This window comes from Ranitomeya imitator, chromosome 6 (genome assembly GCF_032444005.1).
Source record: "Ranitomeya imitator isolate aRanImi1 chromosome 6, aRanImi1.pri, whole genome shotgun sequence".
Classification (NCBI taxonomy): Eukaryota; Metazoa; Chordata; class Amphibia; order Anura; family Dendrobatidae; genus Ranitomeya; species Ranitomeya imitator.
In genome coordinates this window covers 427,775,316-427,788,708 of record NC_091287.1, presented here as the reverse complement: position 1 = coordinate 427,788,708, position 13,393 = coordinate 427,775,316, and positions in this window count along the sequence as shown.

Here is a 13,393-nt window from a genome sequence, read left to right as displayed (position 1 = left end):
GCAGAGGAGGCGCAGTAAGCAGGGTCCCTTTCCCCGGAATGGTGATGCAGCAGCCCGGTAAGCAGCAGAGCCGGTTGAATCATGTTGTTATCGGTGGGGGCGGCCATCTTCCTGAGGCCGCGCGTGTGCAGATGAAGCGCTCTGCTTCCCGGGGCTTCAGGAAAATGGCCGCGGGAGGCCGCGCGTGCGCAGATGGAGATCGCGGCGGCCATTTTCCTGAAGCCCCGGGAAGCAGAGCGCTCCATCTGCGCACGCGCGGCCTCAGGAAAATTGCCGCCACCACCGATAACGACAGGATTCACCTGGCTCTGCTGCTTACCGGGCTGCTGCATCACCTCACTGGAGAAAGGGACCCCGCTTACTGCGCCTCCTCTGCCGCCACACCTCTGCCGCCACACCTCTGCCGCTGCACCTCTGCCACCGCACCTCTGCCACCACGGTAAACCTGCATTGCGACTATTAGACGCACCCCCCATTTTCCCCCCTTTTTTGGGGGGAAAAAGTGCGTCTTGTAGTCCGAAAAATACGGTAAGCGCTCAGCGTTGAGCACCAGATATATGTGATCTCAAATGTTATGTAAAATGTTCCTAACAAAATATTCAAATCAATCCACAAAAAAGCAAGTCCCCACTTAGGTCTGTCATCTGTCAATGGAAATATAGGGGCTTTCACATTACTGGCAGCACAAAGTCTCTGCAAAAGAAATCCAGCAAATTCTGTGTTCTCAAATTCAAATTCTCCCTCCCTTCTGAGCACCATAGTGTGCCTAAACCACAGGTAGCGTCCACATGTTTGGCATTTTTGTAGCGATGAGAGCTTGCCTAATTTACAGGTGCATGTCTCCAGTAGCAAAGCTGGGCACAATGCACTGGTTACTACAATGTACTGGTCACTATAGCGAGCTGATCACTACAACAAACTGGTCTCTACAATGCAATACAGTTTGCAACATCCACTGTTGCTTGTTTCTGAAAAACACCCAAGGAGTCAAAATCGTAATTACACCTGTAGACAAATTCTCAAAAGGGTATCATTTTCAAAATGGGGTCACTTGAGGGGGTTTCTTCTTTTATAACACTTAGTGGTTCTGTATATGGTGGTTCCGTATATGGTGTCCTCACACTATTTTAGGAAAATCTACACTACAGGAGAAATTGTCGGGCATATTTTGGTGTTATTTTTACTCATTTCCCACAGTGAAATTGTGAAATCTGGGGCTAAAACAACATTTTTGATAATAAAAATGTAATTTCTTCTTCACTGCCCAATCGTATAAAATTATTTCACCCACCTATAGTGTCAATATGATCACTGTACCATTAGATGCCTTAGATGAATTCATTGAGAGGTTTAATTTTAAAAATTATTTTTTTTTTTGCTGTTCTGACACCTCAGAGACATGGCATCCTCATACCACTCCATCAAAATGTAAACTTCAATATGGTGATTCTTCCCTTCTGAGCTTTACTCAAAAGTAGTTTTTGAGCACATATGGGGCATCGGGGTACTCAGGAGAAATTGCACAACAAATTTTGGGTTCTATTTTCTCCTGATGTCCTTGTGATAATGCCAAATTGAGACTAAAAAACAATTTTGTGGGGGAAAATGTGATTTTTTTTATGACTCATTGTTATAAACTTGGGGTTCAAGTTGCTCACAACACATCTAGTTTAGTTTGCTGAGGGGTCTAGTTTCCAAAATGGTGTCACTTGTGGGTGGTTTCATTGTTTAGGCACATCAAGGGCTTTCCAAACGCAACATTTCATCCGCTAACTATTCCAGAAAATTTTGCATTCTAAAAGTCACTAATTTCCTTCCGAGCCCTTCCATGTGGCCAAACAATGGTTTCCTCCCACATATGCACATATGGGGTATCAGCATACTCAGGAGAAATTTCACAACAAATCTGAGGGTCCATATTTTCCTGTTACCCTTGTGAAAATTAAAAAGATTAGGTATAAATTACCATTTTTGTGAAACAAAAGTTAAATATTAATATTTTCCTTCCACTGTCTAAAAATTCCTGTAAAGCACCTGAAGGGTTAATAAACTTGAATGTGTTTTTGAGCACCTTGATGGGTACAGATTTTAGAATGGTGTAACTTTTGGGTATTTTTTGTCATATAGACCCCCTCAAAGTCACTTCATGTAGTATGGTCCCGAAAAAAATGGTTTTGTATTTAAAAATAAAAAGAAATCGCTGGTCAAGTTTTAACTAATATGTTCAGAACAGAAAATCATGTTTCAAAAATTGTGTTGATGTAAAGTGGACATGTGAGAAATATTATTTATTAACTATTTTGAGTAGCACCAGTTATACCACTATCATGAATTACAATATGTCAGGAAAATCTCAGAATCAGTGAGATTTTTTTGAAGCGTTCCAAAGTTATTACCACACAAAGTAACTTTGGTCAGAATTGTAAAATTTGGCCTAGTCATGAAGGTACAAACAGCCTTGTAGGCGAAAGGAGTTAATATTAAAATTAAAGGGAACCTGTCAACCCCAAAATCGAGGGTGAGCTAAGCCCACCGGCATTCTGTAATGCTGTAGATAAGCCTAAAAGATGAGAAAAAGAGGTTATATTATACTCATCTGGGCGGGCGGTCCGATCCAGTGGGCATCACGGTCTGGTCCGAGGCCTCCCATCTTCATAGGATGATGTCCTCTTCTGGTCTTCACGCTGCAGCTCTGGCGCAGTTGCCGGGAAAGGTCAGAGAGGCCCGGCGCCTGGGCACTGCAGTACTTTGCTCTGCTCTCAACAGGGCAGACAAAGTACGCCTGCGCCAGAGCCGCAACGTGAAGACCAGAAGAGGACGTCATCTGATGAAGATGGGAGGTGCCGTAACACGACACCCATCGGACCGGGACCGCCCCTGGGTGAGTATAATCTAACCTCTTTTTATTATCTTTTAGGATACATTGGGGGTTTATCTACAGCATTCCAGAATGCTGTAGATAAGCCCCTGACGCTGGTGGGCTTAGCTCACCCTCGATTTTGGGGGTGACAGGTTCCTTTTAAGGCTATGTGCACACGTTGCAAAATTGCCGTGGAAATTTCCGCTGCAATTCTGCAACTCCATGCCATGAGTATAACTCATGCGGAATTGGCATGCATACACTGTGTGCAGGATTATTAGGCAAGTTGTATTTTAGAGGATTATTTTTTATTATTGATCAACAACTATGTCCTCAATCAACCCAAAAGACGCATAAATATCAATGCTTAATATTTTTGGAAGTTGGAGTGTTTTTTCTATATTTGGCTAGCTTAGGAAGATATCTGTTTGTGCAGGTAACTATTACTGTGCAGAATTATTAGGCAACTTAATAAAAACCAAATATATTCCCATCTCACTTGCTTATTTTCACCAGGTAAACCAATATAACTGCACAAAATATAGAAATAAACATTTTTGACATGTAAAAACAAAACTCCCAAAAATTAGTGACCAATATAGCCACTCAACAGCCTTCCATCCATAGATTGTCAGTTGCTTGATCTGTTTACGATCAACATTGCGTGCGTGCAGCAGCTACCACAGCCTCCCAGACACTGTTCCGAGAGGTGTACTGTTTTCCCTCTCTGTAGATCTCACATTTTATGAGGGACCTCAGGTTCTCTCTGGGGTTCAGATCAGGTGGACAAGGGTGTCATGTCATTACTTTTTCTTCTTTGAGACCTTTACTGGCCAGCCACGCTGTGGAGTAGCTGGAGGCATGTGATGAAGCATTGTTCTGCATGAAAATCATGATTTTCTTGAACTATACCGACTTCTTCCTGTACCACTGCTTGAAGAAGTTGTATTCTAGAAACTGGCAGTAGGTCTTGGAGTTGAGCTTTACTCCATCCTCCACCCGAAAAGGTCCCACAAGGTCATCTTTGATGATACCAGCCCATACCAGTACCCCACCTCCACCTTGATGGCGTCTGAGTCAGAGTGAAGTGCTCTGCTCTTTACTGATCCAGCCTCTGGCCCATCCATCTGGCCCATCAAGAGTCACTCTCATTTCATCAGTCCATAAAACCTTTGAAAAGTCAGTCTTAAGATATTTCTTGGCCCAGTCTTGACGTTTTATTTTATGCTTCTTGTTCAAAGATGATTGTTTTTCAGCCCTCCTTACCTTGGCCATGTACCTGAGTATCGCACACCTTGTGCATTGTGTTACTCCTGTAACGTTGCAGCTCTGAAATATGGCAAAACTGGTGGCAAATGGCATCTTGGCAGTTTCACACTTGATTTTCCTTAATTCATGGGCAGTTATATTGCGCCTTTTTTGCCCAACACACTTCTTGCGACCCTGTTGGCTATTTGCCATGAACGCTTGATTCTTCGGTGATCACGCTTCAAAAGTTTGGCAATTTCAAGACTGCTGCATCCCTTTGCAAGACATCTCACAATTTTGGACTTTTCAGAGCCCGTCAAATCTCCCTTCTGACCCATTTTGCCAAAGGAAAGGAAGTTGCCTAATAATTAAGCACACCTTATATAGGGTTTTGATGTAATTAGACAGCACCGCTCCTCATTACAGAGATGCACATCACCTGATTTACTTAATTGGTAGTTGGCTCTCACGCCTGAACAGCTTAGAGTAGGACAACATGCCTATGCAGCATCAATAGTAAATAGATATGTTAAAAATAATAATTAAAATAAAGAATCGTTATATACTCTCACCTTCCGGCGGCCCCCGCAGCCTTCAGCTCCTCGCGATGCTCCCGGCAGCTCCTGTTCCCAGTGATGCCTTGCAACAATGACCCCAGATGATGTAGCATCATGCGAGACCGCTACATCATCACAGGTCATTGTCACAAGGCATTACTGGGAACGGGACCTGCCGAGAGCATCGCTAAGGCCTGGGCTGCATTCGGGGGCCGCCGGAAGGTGAGTATATAACTATTTTTTATTTTAACTCTTTTTTTAACAGGGATATGGTACCAGGGCCTGGAGGAGAGTCTCCTCTCCTCCACACCGAGGTACCATCCGCACATGATCCGCTTACTTCCTGCATGGTGGGCATAGCCCCATGCGGGAAGAAAGGGGATCAATGCATTCCTATGTGTGCGGAATCGCCACAAAGAATGAGCATGCTGCGTATTTTTCTGCAAAGCGATTCTGCCGTGGATATACGCAGCATTTACACAGCATTGCGGAATCCCATTGAATTCAATGGACTGTGTTGTGTATGCGTTTTCGCAGCGATTTTGCGGTGAAAAAACACAGCAAAAATGCATACAATCTGCAACGTGTGCACATAGCCTAAGAGGGGAAACTTTAAAAATTGTTAAACTTATTAACCTAAGCATTTTGCATTGTGAAATCTGGTAACAGCTCATCATAGATATCTGTTGAAAACAAGAACACCTCATTAGCTGTTTCCATAGCTGGGCTAACCTTGCCACTATCTGACACTATAACCCTGGCAATGATTAGCATTGACACAAGGTTCAATGAATTGGTCATTAATTTAGTTGAAAGTCTTTACCTTGAAGGTATCTCCTATAAAATTGTAATGGTAGGTTCAACAATTCCAGTAAAGTTTCAATCCTGACAATATTTCATTCTTTTATATATTAATTTGTATGCATTGTATTGTAAATCCACCAGAATCGTGAAGTTTTACCTTGGCAGAGGGCAAGTTGGAAGAAAATGCTTAATCATGTGTCTTATAAAATTTCTATTGAATTGATTTATTACATACTGAGTCTGAAATACTAATAAGTAGGTTAAAGGCATAGACATATATACCCACAGGATGATGTAGATAGATAATGTAGTGACCCTAAATATAAGGTCATGACTGTTACAGACCTGAATAAAGAAATGTAAATATGATGTTCGTATAATTTCATACGTATGCTTAATTTAATTCTTATACCTTAAGAAATCTATTTGTCTGTTGACACAGGTGAAATAGCACACGGCAATTCAACCTCTGATAATGGAGTGTCTAAAGCAACAATGGAAGGTTCTAGTCTAAACGGTCACCCACCATAATTCACATTTTCTAATGTCATAAGTCATATTTATTCCAGAAAATATAATTAATGCATAACAGTAATGCTAAATAAGATAAGCATCAAAGAAGTAGCTTATTTGGTTTGTTAAACAATAGCGGAGATTTTTATCTTTTATTTTAAAATGGAAGGAAATGATCAATAAAAAGAAAGGTATAGGTCTGTAATGGTATGAAAAACCCACTCTGTAAATTCCAATACTGATTAAAGCACAAAATAATGGAAAATACAGTGGCTTGCAGAAGTATTCTCCCCCTAGGCTTTTTGCTTATTTTGTTACATTACAACCTGTCTTTCAATAAATTTGGATTCTGATTTGTGTGTGATGCATTAGCACTAAATAGTCTCAGTTGAAGAATTAAAATGAGAAAAATATTGGCATAAATTAAATTTATGGGATCAAATAACCAAAAATTGGCAAGTACACATGTATTCACCCTGCAATTACCTTCTTAAAGGGAACCAGTCAGCAGGATTGTGCTGAGTAACCTACAGAAAGTGTCAGTTTGGCGCCTGATTGAAATAATACCTTGGTTGATGGGGGGGGGGCGGTCTTTATGTGGTGCTCTGCTTAGCTATTCATTTGTGTGGCTTATGACAGGTCACTTATCTCTCAGTGACCTGCCCCCTATTTTACATAATGAATCTTCTAAATATTGAAAAAAAAACACCTTCAGCAGGCAGACGCCTGTACCAGCGCTTTTGCTGCAGCATAACCACATGTAAAATGTGCATATACAGTGCCTTGTGAAAGAATTCAGCTCCCTGAAACTTTTGCCAAAATACCAAAAATTTACATTTGGTATCTTTATGTTTGAAGCATTATCTGTGGGAAAAGTTTGAAAAGTTCCAGGGAGCCGAATACTTTCGCAAGGCACTGTAATTCTTTTATTTGATGCTAGAAATAAATTCACTAAAAAAAGCCTCAAAATGGCATCGGACGCACTTGTACAGTAGCAGCTATCAAAGATTCAATAGATGCTACTGGGCAGGTGCTGACGCCACCATCGTGCTTGAGAAAGAAAATTGTCTCCACTAAGATGGCACTCTGTATGCACACATGGATTTTTCCTCTCTGAACCCTGTTCACACAGGTTATATACAGATGATCAGGTTTTTAAATACATCAGATAGGGATTGCATACATTAGTTAGGACTGCTCTGATAAGGGTATACCGTGAAGATTGGTAGAGCAGCTTAGTATACATTTTTTGCAAAAAACGTATCAACCAAATACCCTGTTTTTTACATCTTTTACTAGCACTTGCGGATTACTGCAACATTTTTTTCAAACTGAGTGTTTTTGGTTTTACTATTCTCTTTTGTGTCTTCAGGTTTCTTGGTGGTGTGTGAACATGATCCTACAGACTTGTTCACTGTGCAAGTAGCCCATGTGTTCATGTTTCCATAAGATGGCACTGACCGCGTCTGCGCAATAGCATCTATCGGCAATCTGATAGATGCTACTGCACAGGCACTGGTGGCGCAATCTTGGAGGAGGCAATTTTTTTCTGATAGCAGCTACTGTGCTGGCACAGCCGGCACCATTTTCAGACATTTTTTTAAAATTTATTTATTTATACCATCAACTAAATAATTATGTGCGCATTTTACATGCGATTATGCTGCAGCGCAGGAATTGCCGCCGGCATCTGCCTGCTAAAGGTGTATTTTTTTTAATCAATATATACAATATTCATTATGTAAATTAGGGGGAAGGTCACTGAGGGATCAGTGACCTGTCATAAGCCATATAGATGAATAGCTAAGCAGAGCACCACATGAAGACCCCCACAGGCCCAGGAGTACGAGCATATCATTAACTCAAATCTGAAAATAAAGATTAAACAACAAACACAAGATGGATTTCATCAACAAAGGTATAATTTTAATCAGTATAATGGCACCAACCTGACAGTGTATGTAGGTTACTCAGCATAATAGTGCTGACAGATTCCCTTTAAGGCACATGCTTAGTGAAAAGAAGTCCACCTGTGCGCAATCAAATTATCAAATTGTTACATGGTCTGTCAGTATTTACACACCTTTTCTGAAAGGCCACAGAGGCTGCAACACCATTAATCAAGAGGCATTAACCAAACCACACCATGAAGACCAAGGAGATCTCCAAAGAAGTCAGGGACAAAGTTGTTGAGAAGTAATAGTCAGTACTGTCCCAATCTCTGTTGATCCCCCAGAGCACCATCAAATCCATTACCATCAAATGGAAAGAACATAGTGCTACAACAAACCTGTCAAGAGAGGACCGCCCACAAAGACTCTCAGCCCTGGCAAGGAGAGCATTAATCAGAAAGGCAGCACAGAGACCAAAGTTAACCCTGGAAGAGCTGCAGGGTTCCCAAGCAGAGAATGAAGTATCTGTCCATATGACCACAATGGGCTGATCTTGCATATCAGAGCAGAGGAGAGAGAAATGGGGTCCCGGTACCTCCGCCATCCCCAGATCCTCCTGCTTTGTTCCCTGGCTATCCGTGTCATCTTCTTGGAAGAAAAAGGTGGGCACATATGCAGTGGGCCTGCCGAGATATGCCGGCCAGTACTCAGCATAAATAGGAGATTTTTCCTATTGGTTCATTTTGATCACTGTGATAGACCCTATCACCACAGTGATCAAAATAAATAAAATAGTAAATCAACCATTCCTTTGTTACTCCCTTAGTTACATAAAATAATAAAATGAAAAAAATGAAAAAATATCTAATTTTATTCATTATTTGCAGGTAGGGTTGGTTGGGGATGGGGTTAGGATTGGGTTTAGGGCTGGGGTTAGGATTAGAGTTGGGTTGGTATTAAGGTTGGATTGGAGTTAGTATTGGGGTTGTGTTGGAGTTAGGGTTGTGCTGGGGTTACAGTTTTATTGGGGTTGTGTTGAGGTTATGGTTATGTTGGGGTTAGGGTTGTGTTGAGGTTAGGTTTCTGTTTGGTTAGGGTTGTGGTTAGCATTAGGGTTGCGTTTTGGTTAGGGTTGGGTTTAGGGCTGTGTTATGGTTGGAGATAGAATTGGGGTGTTTCCACTGTTTAGGTACATCAAGTGGTCTCAAAACATGACATGGTGCCTGCCATCGATTCCAGCCAATTTTGCGTTCATAAAGTCAAACAGTGCTCCCTCTCTACTGAAACATGCCACGGGCTCAAACAGTGGATTTACCCCACTTGTGGGGTATCGGAGTACTCAGGAGAAATTGCACAACAAATTATGGGGTCCATTTTCTCCTGATATCCTTGTAAAATTAAAAAAGTTTGGGTCTGAAGTAAATTATTTGTGAAAAAAATTAAATACATTGTGTGCATAATTATTAGGCAAGTTGTATTTTAGAGGATTATTTTTATTATTGATCAACAACTATGTTTTCAATCAATCCAAAAGACTCATAAATATCAAAGCATAATATTTTTGGAAGTTGGAGTGAGGGTTATTCTTTAGATTTGGCTATCTTAGGAGGATATCTGTTTGTGCAGGTAACTATTACTGTTAAGAATAATTTATATATATATTATATATTAGGCAACTCAATAAAAACCAAATATATCCCCATCTCACTTGTTTATTTTCACCAGGTAAACCAATATAACTGCACAAAATTTAGAAATAAACAGTTCTGACATGCAAAAACAAACCCCCAAAAATTAGTGACCAATATAGCCACCTTTCTTTATGATGACACTCAACAGCCTTCCATCCATAGATTCTGTCAGTTGCTTGATTTGTTGTCAACATTGCGTGCAGCAGCCACCACAGCCACCCAGACACTGTTCCGAGAGGTGTACTGTTTTCCCTCTCTGTAGAGCTCACATTTTATGAGGGACCACAGGTTCTCTATGGGGTTCAGATCAGGTGGACAAGGGGGTTATGTCAAGAGCCACCACAGCCTCTCAGACCCTCAAAGTATTGACTTTAGTGGAGTTAATAGTTATGCACACTGAAGTATTCAGTTATTTTGTCCCATTTTTTTGCTTCATGGTAAAAGGAAAACCAAATGTTCACAGTAGGCATGTTCTTTGCATGAATTGATGCAAAAAACAATTGCAATTCCAGGTTCTGAGGTAGCAAACAAAAAATTCAAATGGAAATGGGGTGAATACTTTTGCAAGCCAGTGTGTAGAGAGCACAATGGGTAAAAAAGCATATAATATGAAATTCGAGAACAAGAAAACATTTCCCTGAAGCAGGGTAATACAACAGGTCTTCTGTGGCACAGTAGTGTTGAATTTTGTAAATTGTGCCAGCATGACACTGCACTATTCCAGCAGTCTATTTTAGTTTTTGTCACAGGTAATGATACAGGAAAGATATATATCTTGGTACCATGTTAGCCAGTAGATAGAAAAATATTTAGAAAAATATTTAGAATTGAGAGTCCTCAGTGGTTGATACCTTTTAATGGCTAACTGAAAAGATGGTAAACAGACAGGGCAAAAGCTTAGAACAAGAATAAATTCTCACTGCCACACAATAAAAGAAAAAAAGAATGTATCTACCTGTGGCAATACATTTTTGTCTCCCAAATCATAACATTATGGACATGAAATTACTTGTATTAAAAGGTAGCTTCAAATCTAAGAGACAGAAGAGTATGGGAATATAAACTGATGACGACCTTTGACAGTCTTAGTGCAGGAATGAATGTGCCGCATGGATTTATATCTTTTTACATCAACTAAGCAACTTGCCCCTCAGACTATGTGGGGTCATCACAACAGAACCAGACCCCAATCAGAGGACAATAAAACATTCCTTATCTACTGTAAGAACTGCTCCAATATTTATGGACATAACTGTTTATCAATCATGGAAATTCTGCTTCATGTCACCTGTCTTATCCATGGTTTTTGTTTGTTTTTCTCTGTGCTATATTGTGCATAAATATATGATTCTTCAGAATTCCTTTTAGTCTTTGCCTGATGAAGAGACCTGTGTAATCTCGAAAACTTGCAATTTGTTACCATCTTTTCAGTTAGCCATTAAAAGGTATCAACCACCGAGGACTCTCAATTTTAAATATTTTTCTGTCACGGGTAAAACATTATACTTGTAGTAAATCCCCCAATCCCACTCTATTAAATATGGTAACACTGTAGCCTTTTATACCAGTGTCTTTCAGGAAATTTATACTGTGTAGCTTTGGCTGATGGTTTTAATCACTTCCAGTAATGTGCAACATCTGGTTTTATAAGTTTTATATGGCCTGTGGATATGTTTACGAAACGTGCGTCGGAGCAGAGGGAAGCATGAACTCAGACCTTGCTGCAGTTCATGGGAGGTCCATTCATTTAATCACCATTAAGTAATGTTTTGTTAAAAAACTTCTCTTATAGACTATTAAGTTAGTGCTTATATTAACATAGTGGTGGCCACATGGCTTGTAATTGGGGAGAAATGTAAACCCTATTCATATACACTTGCACTTTGACATTGTGAATGTATATGGAGTTGTACTTTAAATGTGCTCAATTTCACATTGACTAATGCTACATTCCTATAATTATTAATTATATTACTTGATAGGGTTTTCTCTATTTTGAGTTGGATTTTCATAAAACCTGTGAATCGACTAATTACTGCTATCATATGCAGAGTTTGTTGCGCAATCCCTCACATAAGAGCCATTTTCTGTTTTATGAAACTATATGTTGTTTTGTTTCTTTTTAATAATTTGGATATTTTTTTTTTAAATAATTACGTTGAAGTGGTCACCTATATTTGCCTGCTCCCATTAATGTGGGACGATTATGGACAACATTTTGACTTACTTAATTGTTTGTGATGCCACCTTTTCGGACCCTTTTCTTTCATCGTACAGTATATGTTCTTTACATGAACTGATACAAACTCTTAAAAAACAGTACAATTCCGGGTTGTGAGGTTATAAAATGCAAACGATCTTAAGGGGGGTGAATACTTTTCAAAGCCACTGTATTACATAAAAATAACATTAAAATGAAATACAGTATAGACATATACTATATAGTATAGTGAATTTTTTTTAGGAAGGTGTAAAAAAATGCTGCACAGGAAAAATGCTTTAAAAAATAAAAATGTAACAAAATGAATAAAGAAAAGAGACATTTAAATTAAATTAATATTTGTAAGGACTGTCCCTTTACCTTCAAAACAGCCTCAATTCTTATAGGTTCGCTTGCACTTTGTTCTTGAAGGAACCTGGCAGAGAGCATGGTTGTCAACTTGACTTTTTATTTTTTTCTGGACAGCTTGTCAAGAAATCATGGACAATTTTTTTTACGGACGCATTGGAAAACTATAACAAATAATTATCATTATAAGTGTCTCCTGTCCATAATTCTGATAAGAAAACATTTGCTGCATTCATTGTAAATTCTAAAATGATGATAATTACAGTCGTAATAACCTGTATAAGTTTATTCAGCATCAAAAAATCAGACATTTAAAAAATTTTTTAGAGACATGGAATAAAAATCCTATTTTTATGTACTGTATTGGAATTTCTGGACAACTGGAAACCCTGGCAGAGAGGTTGTTCCAAACATCTTAGAAAAATAAACACAGATCTTCTGCAGTTGTAAGCTTGTGCAAATCTTTCCGTCTCTCATGTAACCCACACAGACTCCATTATATTGAGATCAGGGCTGTGTGATGGTATTGTCATAATTTCTAGGACTCCTTGTTCTTCTTTCTACTGAAGATAGTTATTACTGACATTAGATGAATGTTGGGAGCTGTTGGTCTGCAGCAGAATAAATTTAAAGCTAAGCAGACGCTTTGATACCGAAATGTTGTCACACTGATTATTGATGTGATTTAAATTTCTCATTTGATTTCTCTTGTCTTCTCTTATTGTTAATTGATAAAAAAAATTGTAAACATTTCTATTTCTGAACACCTTTTTACTTTGTAGCAGTTTTTTCCGCACCCACCTAAAACTTGTATGTATAAAATTATACAGGGTGAGCCATGTATATGGATACACCTAAATAAAATGGGAATGGTTGGTGATAGCAACTTCCTGTTTTAGGCACATTAGTATATGGGAGGGGGAAAACTTTTTAAGATGGGTGGTGACCATGGCGGACATTTTGAAGTTGGCCATTTTGGATCCAACTTTAGTTCTTCCAATGGAAAGAAGGTCATGTGACACATCAAACATATGGAGAATTTAACAAGAAGAACAATGGTGTGCTTGGTTTTAGCATAAAATTATTCTTTCATGAGTTATTTACAAGTTCCTCTTTGCTTACAGCCATTGACATGTCACAGAGGTTAACACGTGAGGAGTGGATAGAAATTGTGTTGATATCTGAATGCAGTACACAGGTCATTGCAGCAGATTTCAAATGCAAGACACCCTAAGCAAGAAAACTGTCACTATTCCCAT